At 40.5% G+C, this 13,824-nt stretch overlaps 1 non-coding gene across 1 annotated transcript; it reads left to right on the top strand.

Annotated features, from left to right (window-relative positions):
* Nucleotides 1-13,334: 13,334 nt before the first annotated feature.
* LOC141675773 (small nucleolar RNA R71) lies at nucleotides 13,335-13,441 on the top strand. Its single transcript, XR_012556408.1, has one exon. It is a non-coding gene; the product is annotated as a small nucleolar RNA R71 (small nucleolar RNA).
* Nucleotides 13,442-13,824: the final 383 nt, after the last annotated feature.

Below are 13,824 nucleotides of genomic sequence, written 5' to 3'. Positions count from 1 at the left end.
TATTATGCAACTATAAGCATTGAAATCAACAGATAGATAACCAGATTATGAAACAGACATGCATATATATACCATATCAGCATGCTTCAATATATCGCAAAATTTGCTAATCAACCAACATGCATCTATCACAAGATAATGCATATACATTTATGCATCACAACAACAGTATAACGGGTAGAAAACTTGCCTGAGTGCTCCCGGATAGACTTAAGCTTAGAGTGGGTCCCATAACCTATGAACAACAACATAAGTCGGAATTAAACCCCGATCGCTTAAGAAACTAGACTTTAACCATTTAGAGTCCTAACGCTCGCTTTCGCGCTTAACGATTCACTTAAGTCGCTCGAGTACCCTCGGCTCCACCATTTTTAATAAATTAACCATTAAGGGTTTTAAGGCGATTCTTTTGTGAGTACCTTACCAACTTCCTAATCCACTTGACATAAATGTTTCATACCCCAATTAGTCATTTAAAGTCCTTAACCAAGGTTTTAAAGTAAAGCGAGGGGTAATGGTTCGGTCGCGAAACGCCGTTACTTAAAACGGTCGTTTCTCCTAAACCGTACATCGGATTCAAACGAACCACATATCAAAACGAAGCTCGTAACATGAAATATCTAATCATGGCAATGGTAAAAATCTAACAGGGAGTTCTCGGGTCCTGATGTTAAGAGCAAAAACAGTCTAAAGTAAATCGGACATTACGACGGCTATGTTTACGCGATTTCCCAAATGTTTACCATTCCAAATCATATCAATCCAAATACCAATCAATAACAACTCAAGATACACATCAATGCTACTGATTTCAGTCATAATAATCTCAAGGATCTCAATCCAGTCATATATTATAACATCTCCAAATTCAACTAAACTACTTAACAATTAAGCTCGAATCATGCTTATCATTCAAATTACTACTCATCCATCCAAACCATCTCCAAACTTCAACATTAAAACTTATTACTAAAGGGTGTGAAGATTTATACCTTTCTTGGAGGGTGGAAAGTTAATAGGAAGACTTATGGAGCCTCCTACAGGCTTGATCTTTCCAAAGAAATCAAAAACACAAAGTTAGGCTTTAAAGTTTCTAAAAGTCCGATTGAAAGAACTGTAAAAATTAGGGTCTTACCATGACTATTTGGACGAGACTTGTGAACAAGAGTTGTAGACCATCTCAGTACCTTTCCAACGAGCTATAGAACACAACATTTGAGTGAGTATTGAAGGAGATATGACAGTTTGAAGTTGCTGGGTTTGTTTTAGCCGAGAGCTTTCTTCTTGAAATGGGAAAGTCAACTTTCAATTTGTATTTGTGTTATGATATTTGTTGGTTGGTTGCTTCCTTTTGTCTTGAAAATAAATTAAATTTTTACCATGGTGAAAAATGTGTGGCTCACAATCAACCAACCAATCCTTCCCACTTGTCATGCTTAGGTCATCAAGCTTAGGTCATCTTGTTACACTTGTCTTCTTCTTGTTGGTGTGATGACATCATCATCCACTAACCTCTTTGATTAACCCCTAATTACTTGGCTAATGACCGCTTATCTGTTATACGGTTCGCTTAACTTTCGTTCTCGTTTATCGTTTGAGGGATCATATCCGGGATCTTATCACTTGGGTTCCCCTAAACCTTCCTCAATATTTTATATTCCTTTTTATGATCCCCTCTTAAAATCCTTGAATTTAAATCCTATTTATCCTGTTACCTTATACTCACTTTTTTCTGTATCTGGTGGATTTTCGGGAAAAATCAAAGTGTTCGGAATTGGATTCTGACGATCTTTACATACACTTATTTATCATATAGAGTACTAATAATATCCCAAAAGATCAATAAAAAAGCCCCTACATAGTGTGGCATGAAAAGTTTTCTTATTCAGCATAATCAGCAAAACACTATTCATAAGGGTTTCAAAAATTCCAAAAATTGGGGTTATTACAGTCTCCCCTCCTTAGAAGGATTCCGTCCCGGAATCAGATAGAAAATGAATAGGGATACTTTCTTAGTATTGCACATTCTAATTCTCAAGTAAATTTTCCCACATTGTGGTTCTTCCATCAAACTCTGAATAGTTTGATAACCCTTCTCCTAAGCACTTGTTCCTTTTTCAATCTATAACCCTTCCTGGTTGCTCCATATAGGTTATGTCATGTTGCATGTCTATGCGCTCATATGCCCTTATTTGACTGGCATCCGGATTATACTTCCTTAACATTGATATGTGAAACATGTTATGAACTTGCTACAGGTTCGGGGGTAGGGCTAGCTCATATGCTAACTTCCCAATACGTCTTAATATCTCCAAGGGTCCAACAAATCGTAGACTTAGCTTTCTTTTCTTTCCAAACCTCATCAATCCTTTCCAAGGGATACCTATAACATTACTAGGTCCCCTATTTCATACTCTTTGTCCTTTCGAGTCAAATCAGCATACCTCTTATGTCCATCTTGGGTTACTACCAGCCGTCCTCTGATTAGATCTATTATATCCCTGGTCCTTTGGACTACTGCGGGTCCGAGCATCTTGCGCTCTACAACTTCATCCTAACATACGGGAGATCGACATTTTCTTCCCTCAAGGATCTCATAAGGCGACATCTCGATAATGACATATGATCTATTGTCGTAAGAAAACTCAATCCGTGTTAAGTGATCATTCCAATTTCTTTCAAGTCTATTGCACAGACTCTCATTATAGCTTTTAGCATTAGAGCTTTTGCTTCTCAATACCCATTCTTTTCCAGTTCGTAATCGCTACTATCTTCCGTTCCTAATATTATACTGGTTACACCTTTGCTCGTTAGCATTCTATAACCTTTTAATACACGCGTTAACCTTAGTATCACGAATGTGTTTTCATTCCGAATACCACCATATTCATACTACTCCTTTTTTAGCTGTTTCTATTTTCCAAAGTTTGATCAATCATATAGAAGTAAAAGAATTTATTGAGAGATCACTATGATCATGAACACTTGTTACATCGCATAGTTAGTACAGAAGGTGGCCAACCTTTAGTACTTGACAAGCAATTAAACAACATGTGGTATCCTACTAGGCTTCTATCACACAGATAGATAGTCATTCGGCAATACCTCCCCTTCTGGAAGGGTTGTTCTTCTCAGCTTATATGAAATGAAAAGGAGAGAAAAGAACGTATTGAAGAGAATTGTATATATATAAAATATACTGCCACAAAATATCTGGCTTGGAATCTACCTCTGAACTATAGAGGTTTGTCATAGGAGAGCAAAACATATACGTATTTATATCAACATCAAGTATTATAGCATCGTATTTCACATGCCTAAATATTTTTGCTATTCCGTCCATCATTCTATGGACCCATGCTCTTCCTCGAGCTTATACACAATCACCTTTGAAACTCCCTCAACATCGAAATCAAATCTGGGATCACATTCTAGACATCATCGTTACCAGAATACTATGCTTGCACTGCAACCTTCCTCGTATAGTAATACGACTCTCTATTGATAAGAAGGAATAAATATTCAATAGGTAGATAATCGACTTAAAAAGGTCTACCAATAATAACTTATACATCACCACAACCCGATTAGTGGTACCCAATCTCAACATCCATTACAATACAACTCTCACGGTTGCAAGTAATCGGCTCATTACTCGTAGAATCATTCCTGCATTACTATGGTCCACCATTGACCTACTGTCTTCATTCACTTTCCATGAAATCTTAATATCTAACCATACGGAGGCCATACATGTCGTATAGAATTCTTCTAAGGAGTTAACATAATCATCATTCATAATTCATGAAGAACACTCCAAATTCTGACGTACTTTCATGACATGAAGCAGATAAAATTGCAGAAGAGTTTCAATCAAAGCAACGATAGCAGGTTAATACCATTCTTAATCATATTCCTTCAATAGAAGACTTAACTCAAAGGTTTGTTTGGTCCTTTTTAAAATATGGTCCTGGCTTATTCTCTAGATAGGACCTTCTAAGATAGATAGCCCGCTAATGGCGATTACACGAATTAACCTTTACCCAACTACTATTACGGTTGAGTATTGCACAGTCATCAGAAGGAATGTCAATCTTCCGAACCGTAATACAACCTTCCCGGCTTCAACCATCATCACTGTATTCCTCTCACACGAGCGCCTATAATTATCCTCTTACATTTAAAGTGTCGACCACCTCTTTGGCCTTTCCTGATAGTAAAATTTCCTTACAGTCAATGTCATTTTAACCACCTCCAAATAAATTTTCTACCTTATTTCAATCACTACTTTTGTGAAGATGTTTTCCTTAAAATCTGATGAGTAAAAAAAAAATATCACCATTTTTCCATAAGTTATTGCCTCAGTCTTTAGAGGTTAATTGTTAGGGCGAAAATACGCACTAATATTCACGCAAGTATACGCGTTCACAAGTAATATAGAATACTTTCTAGGTGGTTTCCTCAGAGACTCAGACTAAGTTATTGTCTAATTAAACTCACTCACCAATGTATGATTACTTCTCAATCTTAAGATAACACTTAAAATTGTTGATTAAATATTAACTATAATTAACTTCTTAATTAACCACTTAACTAACACTTCAAATTATCAATAATAAAACACTCATGAGATCACAACTTCATTATTACTTCCTTCTATAGCCATTGTTATTACCTTTAGCATGTGACAGTGATGATATTAATCAAATAACACGAAACTGATAAAAGCCAACTTTCATTGTACTAATACCATTCTACCAAGCATCCACAATTAAGATAGAAGTTGAATAGTCATCAATTATGTTGAGTTCCTATATGTCTACAGAAATTGACAACACAACGATTTAAGCACAAGTTATTCTGTTTGATTATATAGGGCAAATAAAACTGTTAGAGTTACCCACTAATCATGCACAACGTACATGAACCTATGCTAGCATGGCAAGTTCTAAATCTCAAGATCCGCCGTCGCTTCACAAGAGATTAACACCCTATCTTATATGTTCGCGACGCACATAAGACGAATACGCGCAGCCAATACTAGATATCATGCAATCATCACACACTAAAGTATTAAACAATTAACTAAAGAATTCCATAATAAATCCGTTGTAACCCCATGATCACGATTAGCCCATAATAGAACTCATCGCCTTCATGGGTTCATATGAAATCATGATAAACAAACACAAGAAAATAATAACTAAACTAATTATATTAAAACAGAGTACGTCACAAGAGTAAATAAGTCAAAGCAAGAAAACTAGCATCCAACGTTACAACGAAACAAGAATCACGAGAATATATGCTTCCTCTTCGTTGCGGTGTGCTAAATCGGTCTTCTTCCTTATCTCCTTCGCTTCTTGCGTAAAACACAATCTAAAACATAATCTCCTTAATACTCTCTATGAAAACGTCTCAAATCTACCTATATAATAGTCCCATAAAACTCAGATTACATAGAAGTTGGAAGCCAAACAGAAGTAGAAGTCTGAAATAATTCAGCTTTTTCCCCGACCTTGCGCGGCCGCTCAGCATTGCTGCGCGAGTGCGCAGGACCCTACTGGAAAAATTCCAAGCTTGCTCCGTTTCTTCGCCGTAATCTGCCCATTCCTTTCCTCTCGCAATGGTGAACACATGCCAAGGCTTATTCTTGATGATTCCTCCCCCGAAATGCAACTAATACCCTGAAATGCATAAACACTAGAAAAATGCATTAAATACACAAAATACCTGATTTCAAGACACCAATTTAAGCCATTTTAAGACGTTCTAAGTGGTATAAAATGCCACTTATCACACCCCCAAACTTAAATCGATGCTTGTCCTCAAGCGTCACAGACTCAAAACAAATAAAAATATGCATGAATGCAATCTATATGAAAATGCAATGATCCCCCTTACTACAATTAACCAACCAAATTGTCACATCTCAACGAATGCAGTTAGACATCTAAAGATCAATAAACTCATGCAACCGGACAAACAGCCAGAAACGTGGTGTGTGCGAATGCTTAACAGATATGCTTCGGAACTAGACCAATTACTATGACTATACTATCCTCAAGGAAATCCTACGATTATACAAAGAATAAAAATTCTAGGCACAAAGTGATATACAACACTACAAGAACTCTGGAGCTTACTACGGAATTGTGCTTTTTATTTACAACTCAAATGCTTATTTGACCGTGCAATGAGTGAGGTCCACAAAAGACTTATACAATGGTATCCATGTAACGAGCGTTAGGTTAGTGGATCCCAGACTCTAAAAGCCTTAGGTCACTAGGCACAAAGTCCCCTAAGAACTTAATAACTCGAATACCAAAGAGCCCACTCTTGATCAATTATGCAATTTTTTTTTTTTAAACTTCTGAGCAAGTGCGTTTCGCTCCATCTTACTCAACCCTAGACTACTCGCAACATAAGCGAGCCGGCTACTAGCCATTTGACGCCTAGCCACAACTAGCAACAACTTCCATATTTGTTTTTCTCCAAAAATTTTTTCTTTTTCATGTTTTTATCACTAAGAACCTATAATCGAATTCTAAGCATAATAAATAGATTGACCTTGAAAACAACCAAATCATAACAACAATCTAGCCCTTACGCATTCTTTAAGACTCAGTGGACTTACAATTGTTTCTAGCATGCATATCAACCTACACAACTTAATATCACTTTAATGCTATCACTACACTCGCATCAATATCACAATTCAGTCGATAAATCATTGCAAAAGGGATCATAGTAAATGCATGAGCTACATGACATTCATAAAAAAAAAAAATTATATGGCATAAATTATGCAACTATATGAACTAACTATCATGAATATGCAACTAAATGACACACACACAATATTCCTTTAACTACCACCCCCAAACTAAAAATCTTCACTGTCCTCAGTGAAAGTAGTAGAAAGGAACACAGGGTATACCTACTCGGAGTCATCATCATCCTCACCCTCAGCGGGTGGAGTATCAGGCGGCGGGTATGCAGAGTCCTCACCAAAAACTGGCCACTGGATATCAGCTCCAAGGCCTCGAAAAGCAGTCCCTAACGCAAGGGTGAGCTCCTGAGCAAACCTACTCTGCATCTCATACATGGCATCCATCCGCCGTGAAAGCCTCCTATATTGGGCATCACCCATCCCAGCACCCTCCTGAGCTCTCGACGAACCAGCCTCACCATGCCCTGGCCTCGCCATAGTAGCACCTCGTGCTGGACGCCCTCCTGGAAGACGATAACCCAACCCATGCTCCTCAGGCTCACCACCGGTCCACTCCTGCATCCCATTCAGAGTACCAGAATCTATCGGAGCTGCTGGCAACTGCAACTGCTCATGAGCCGGCCAGTTCACTCCCACTGCTCGGTATAGCTTCATAACCGTGGATGCATAAGGGATGTTCATATGCTTTGCTCCCCTCAAAAACTTCAGAATTCCTTGGTAGATAAACTCACCAAGGTCCACATAGTATTCCTCATTCAGAATTCCCCACAACAGCTGTGCTCTCTCAACTGTGACCTCATGTGCATGTGAAGAAGGCAAAATATTAGCACATATAAATGCATTCCATTCACGGGCATACCTGTTCATGGCGATCGCCGGAAAGTGACGATACTCATTATTGGCTGGACAACGGTTCCAAACTGTGCCCGGTCGACAGAGAGTCGCACAAATCAAATCCAAGTCAAAATCCTCAGCAGTCTTTTCATTCCAGTTCTCCTCCTCGGGCTTCCTCTCTCGCTGTCCAATCACACGGCGAATCGCCGCAGGATGATAATCAACCGTCAGCCCACGGACTACAGAAAACCCATTCTTTTCAGCCTTCGCGTTCGCGTAGAACTCGCGAACAACGCTCATCGGTACTGCTTCGGGTGACTCACAAAAAGCTATCCACCCCTTCTCTGCAATCATGGGCAACAACTCACCATCCCTCCCTGATGGTAAAAACCCCCTCTCCTTCAGAATCGGCTTCCCCAACAGCCTAGTGTACTCCTCCTCCGCAGCTCTGTCAGTTAACCGAGGCCTTGCAGCAGTGCCCCTCGAAGAATCAGCAGTAGGAACTGTGCTGCTGCTGTCAATAGTGCGTGCTCTCTTGGGTGCCATTGATTCGTGAGTAGAAGTGTGTAAGAACTGATTTTTGATGTTTGTGAGAGGGTTTAAGTGTAGGAAGTTTTGTGGGAGATATGTAGGATAGGTGTATGTATATATAGGGTATGGATTAGATTAGGGTTTGGGAATTAAGGGTTAAAATGATGGGGTAGTGGGAACAATTCGTGGGTTTATGGGCTAAAACTGTTTTTTATGTTTTTTTTTTTTTTTTTCTGAATTGCAAAAAATTTTCTGGAACTCGACCCCTGTGCGGCCGTTCAGCATTTCTGCGCGGGCGCGCAGCAAGCTGCGCGGCCGCTCAGCATAGCTGCGCGGGCGCGCAGAGGGTCTCTGGAATTTTTTTTTTCAGCCCCTGTTTTCTGATTTTTTTGTGTTTTTGGATAGGTTATTAACTTCTAAGGGTTCCTGTAACAACAATTCATGGGTTGCCTCCCACGCAGCGCTTCTTTTTCGTCATTAGCTTGACGTTCCGTACCTTTCTCAAGTAGTCAACAAAATGGCACTAACCACCTCTCGGTTTGCCATGTCCCCATAGTAGTGCTTCAACCGCTGACCGTTAACCTTGAATGCTTGGTCCGAATCATTCTCAAAAATTTCCACCGCTCCATGTGGAAACACAGTTTTGACAATAAAAGGTCCAGACCACCTTGATTTCAACTTCCCAGGAAAAAGTCGGAGCCGAGAGTTGAATAAAAGAACTTGTTTCCCTGGCACAAATAACTTAGGATGTAGCTTCCTATCGTGCCACCTCTTCACCTTTTCCTTATACATTTTGTTATTCTCGTACGCTTGAAGTCGAAATTCATCAAGTTCATTAAGCTGAAGCATTCTTTTTTTACCAGCTGCATCTAAATCCAGGTTCAATTTCTTCAATGCCCAGTAGGCCTTATGCTCAAGCTCCGCTGGTAGATGACATCCCTTACCGTACACCAACTGAAACAGTGACATCCCTAGTGGAGTTTTGTATGCTGTTCTGTAAGCCCAAACAGCTTCATCGAGCTTTAAAGACCAATCCTTCCTTAACGGACAAATAACCTTCTCTAGAATGCGCTTTATCTCTCTGTTAGACACTTCCGCTTGACCATTTGTTTGCGGATGATAGGCAGTAGCTACTCGATGATTCACATTATAACGCTGCATCATAGAAGTGAACTTACGGTTACAAAAATGCGATCCTTCATCACTTATGATTACCCGAGGCGTTCCAAACCTTGTGAAAATTTGCTTATGAAGAAAATTTAGTACTGCCTTTGCATCATTTGTCGGTAAAGCTTTAACTTCGACCCATTTTGAGACATAATCGACTGCCAGCAAGATGTACTGATTATTGCAAGATGAGATAAAAGGCCCCATGAAATCGATTCCCCACACATCAAAGACCTCGACTTCAAGCATCACATTTAATGGCATCTCATCCTTCCTTGACAAATTTCCCACTCTTTGGCAACGATCACACCTTAAAACAAACTGATGAGCATCCTTGAACAAAGTAGGCCAGAAAAAACCTGCTTGCAGAATACGAGCTGCCGTCTTCTCACCTCCATAGTGTCCACCATAAACCGTGGAATGGCAGTCTCGTAATATCCCCTCCGTCTCACAGAACGGGATACATCTCCTGATGATCTGGTCAGCTCCCTGTCTAAACAAATATGGTTCATCCCACATATACCACTTCACCTCATGCAGAAACTTCTTCTTTTGCGCGGATGTCAAATTAAGAGGCATTATATTGCTGACAAGATAGTTTACAATATCTGCAAACCATGGTTCTTCCTCCTGAATTGCAAACAACTGCTCATCCGGAAAAGATTCATTGATTAACGTCCTATCTTGTGAAGTAGAATCGGGATTCTCCAACCTAGAGAAATGGTCAGCTACTTGATTCTCGGTACCTTTTCTATCTTTGATCTCTAACTCAAATTCCTGAAGTAAAAGCACCCAACGAATGAGTCTCGGCTTCGAATCCTTCTTAGAAACCAGATAGCGAATAGCTGCATGATCAGTGAATACTGTTACTTTCGTACCAAGCAGATAAGATCGAAATTTCTCAAAGCCAAAGACTATAGCCAAAAGCTCCTTCTCAGTAGTGGTATAGTTCAATTGGGCACCATTTAAAGTCTTACTCGCATAGTAGACCACATGGAAGAGATTTTTCTTGCGCTGTCCCAGAACTGCACCTACCGCATAATCACTCGCATCACACATCATCTCAAACGATTCTGTCCAATCTGGTGCTGTAATAACTGGTGCAGTGATCAAACTCTTCTTGAGAGTCTCGAATGCTGCCAAACATTCATCATCAAATTTGAAAGGCACATCTTTCTCAAGCAAATTGCACAATGGCTTAGATATCTTTGAAAAGTCCTTGATGAATCGCCGATAAAAACCCGCATGACCAAGAAAACTACGGATTCCTTTCACAGAATTGGGTGGGGGAAGATTTTCAATGACTCCCACCTTGGCCTTGTCCACCTCCAGACCCTTGCTAGAGACCTTATGCCCAAGGATAATGCCTTCACGCACCATAAAATGACATTTCTCCCAATTAAGCACCAAATTAGTTTCCACGCATCTTTTGAGTACGACGCGCAGATTATTCAAACATTCATCATATGAGTGTCCAAAGACGGAGAAGTCATCCATGAACACTTCGACGTTATTTCCAATCATGTCAGAGAATATAGCCATCATACATCTCTGAAAGGTGGCCGGGGCGCCACATAACCCAAACGAAACTCTACGAAAAGCAAATGTGCCAAATGGACAAGTGAAGGTAGTCTTTTCCTGGTCCTCTGGTGCAATACAAATCTGATTATACCTGGAATAACCATCCAGAAGACAAAAATACTCATGTCCCGCCAATCTGTCAAGCATTTGATCAATAAATGGAAGAGGAAAGTGATCCTTCCTTGTGGCTTTGTTCAATTTCCTATAATCCATGCATACTCTCCATCCTGTAACTGTTCGAGTAGGGATGAGCTCATTCTTTTCATTTGCGACCACAGTGATACCTCCTTTCTTAGGAACACATTGTACGGGGCTCACCCACGAGCTGTCAGAAATAGGATAAATGATGACTGCATCTAGCCATTTCAGAATTTCTTTCTTCACCACCTCCTTCATGATGGGATTCAGTCTTCGTTGCTGTTCCACAGTTGGCTTACTACCTTCCTCTAGCAGAATTTTATGCATACAATATGAAGGACTTATCCTCTTGATGTCTGCTATGGTCCATCCTATAGCCGATTTGAATTCTCTCAAAATCCTTAAGAGCTTGTCTTCCTCACTACCTGAAAGGTCAGCTGAAATAATAACAGGTAACGTAGATGAATCACCTAAAAAAGCATACCTCAAGTGTTCAGGTAGTGGTTTGAGCTCCAAGGTAGGTGCTTCCTCTATTGATGGTTTGAGCTTCCCTTCAGCATTCTTAAGGTCAGAAGTACCAAGAGATTCAAATGGTATGTCCAGCTTTCGCTTCCAGGGAGAAGCGTTCAGATATTGTAATTGCTCGTTGCTATCTTCATCATCACTGTCAAATTCCCCTACTAAGGCCTTTTCCAATACATCAGACATTAGCATGTGCTCGAGTTCCGAAGTAACCGCGGAATCAATCACATCCACTTTTAAGCACTCCTCATCTTCTGTAGGGAATTTCATTGCCTTGAATACGTTGAAGGTCACATCCTGATCTTGGACCCACATAGTAAGTTCTCCTTTTTGCACATCTATCAAGGTACGGCCAGTAGCCAAGAAAGGCCTCCCCAAGATTATGGGAATCTTCTTATCTTCCTCAAAATCCAGAATAACAAAATCTGCTGGAAAGAAGAGCTTATCCACCTTGACGAGCACATCCTCAACTATGCCCCTTGGGTAAGTAATGGAACGGTCCGCCAATTGTAGCGACATGTATGTGGGTTTTGGATCAGGCAGATCCAACTTTTTAAAGATCGACAAGGGCATCAGATTAATGCTTGCTCCCAAATCACAAAGGCACTTGTCAAAAGTTAGATTGCCAATGGTGCAAGGAATGGTGAAGCTTCCTGGATCTTTCAGTTTTGGTGGTAACTTTTGTTGCAGAACCGCGCTGCATTCTTCCGTGAGAGCAACGGTTTCAAGGTCATCCAGTTTCACCTTCCTTGAAAGAATAGTCTTCATAAACTTCGCATAACTAGGCATTTGTTCCAGAGCCTCAGCGAAAGGTATATTGATGTGAAGTTTCTTGAACACCTCCAGAAATTTCCCGAACTGTCTATCCAGCTTTTGTTGCTGCAATCTCTTAGGAAAAGGTGGTGGAGGATAGAGCTGTTTCTCCCCTGTATTAGCCTCAGGCAGAGTGTGTTCAACAATAGTCTTCTTTGGTTCCGCCACTTTCTCCTTTTGCTTAGATTCTTCATCTCTAACTTCAGCTTCGACTTCTTTTGCCTTTTCAACATCAGCTACTTTTCCAGACCTTAAGGTAATAGCCTTGACTTGCTCTTTAGCTTCCTTCCTGCCTGGTACTTCCGTGTCACTGGGAAGAGTGCCAGGTTGACGATTGAGCACTGCATTGACTAATTGACCGATTTGATTTTCCAAGGTCTTGATAGAAACCGCCTGACTCTTGCACAACAGCTTAAGTTCCTCAAAATCAGCACTAGTAGGTGCAGCTGCACTTCCCTGTTGAGGATATGATTGCCTTGTAGCATACTGCTGTGGTTGCTGGAATCCAGGTGGGTTAAACTGTTTACTCACCCCTTGCTGATATGGTGGCTGAATAGCATTCTGATTATTACCCCAGCTGAAATTTGGATGATTTCTGTTATTAGGATGATAGGTCGCTGGCACAGGCTGCTGTTGTCGCTGATAATTATTCATATACTGAACAGATTCGTTGACAAGAGAACACTGATCCGTAGCATGAGAACCTGCACAAAGCTCAAAAACCATAGCTATTTGATTAACTCCATACGTAGCCAGAGAATCAACCTTCATTGATAGCGCTTGGAGCTGGGCTGCAATAGCGGTGGCTGCATCAACTTCCAGAATACCTGCGACCTTGCCTGACGTCATCCTCTGAGTTAGGTTTTGATGCTCATTTGCAGCCATTGTCTCTATAAGATTATACGCCTCAGTATAGCTTTTAGCCCATAAGGCTCCTTCAGCTGCTGCATCGAGCATGGGCCGAGATTGGGCCCCCAAACCATTATAAAAACCAGTGATTACCATCCAATCCGACATTCCATGATGTGGACATTTTCTCAACATTTCCTTCTAGCGTTCCCAAGCCTCGCACATAGATTCTGTAGGTTGCTGCGCAAACTGAGTAAGAGCACTCCTCATAGCAGCAGTCTTTGCCATTGGATAAAACTTCACCAGAAACTTTTGCGCAAGATCTTGCCACGTAGTAATGGACCCAGCTGGTTCAGAATGTAACCAGTCTTTAGCCTTATCCCTCAGTGAGAATGGGAAAAGCCTCAACTTGATAGCCTCATCAGTCACGCCATTATACTTAAAAGTGCTGCAGATCTCGACAAAATTTCTTATGTGCATGTTGGGGTCTTCAGTTGCCGCTCCTCCAAAAGAAACAGAATTCTGCACCATCTGAATAGTGCCCGGCTTGATTTCAAAGGTGTTAGCTTGAATAGCCGGATGAAGGATGCTTGACTGAATATCATCAATTTTAGGCCGAGAAAAATCCATAAGAGCTGGATCAGCTTGAACAATAC

Source organism: Apium graveolens, chromosome 7 (assembly GCF_009905375.1).
Source record: "Apium graveolens cultivar Ventura chromosome 7, ASM990537v1, whole genome shotgun sequence".
NCBI classification, from domain to species: domain Eukaryota; kingdom Viridiplantae; phylum Streptophyta; class Magnoliopsida; order Apiales; family Apiaceae; genus Apium; species Apium graveolens.
This window is presented reverse-complemented; position numbering and strand designations above follow the sequence as displayed.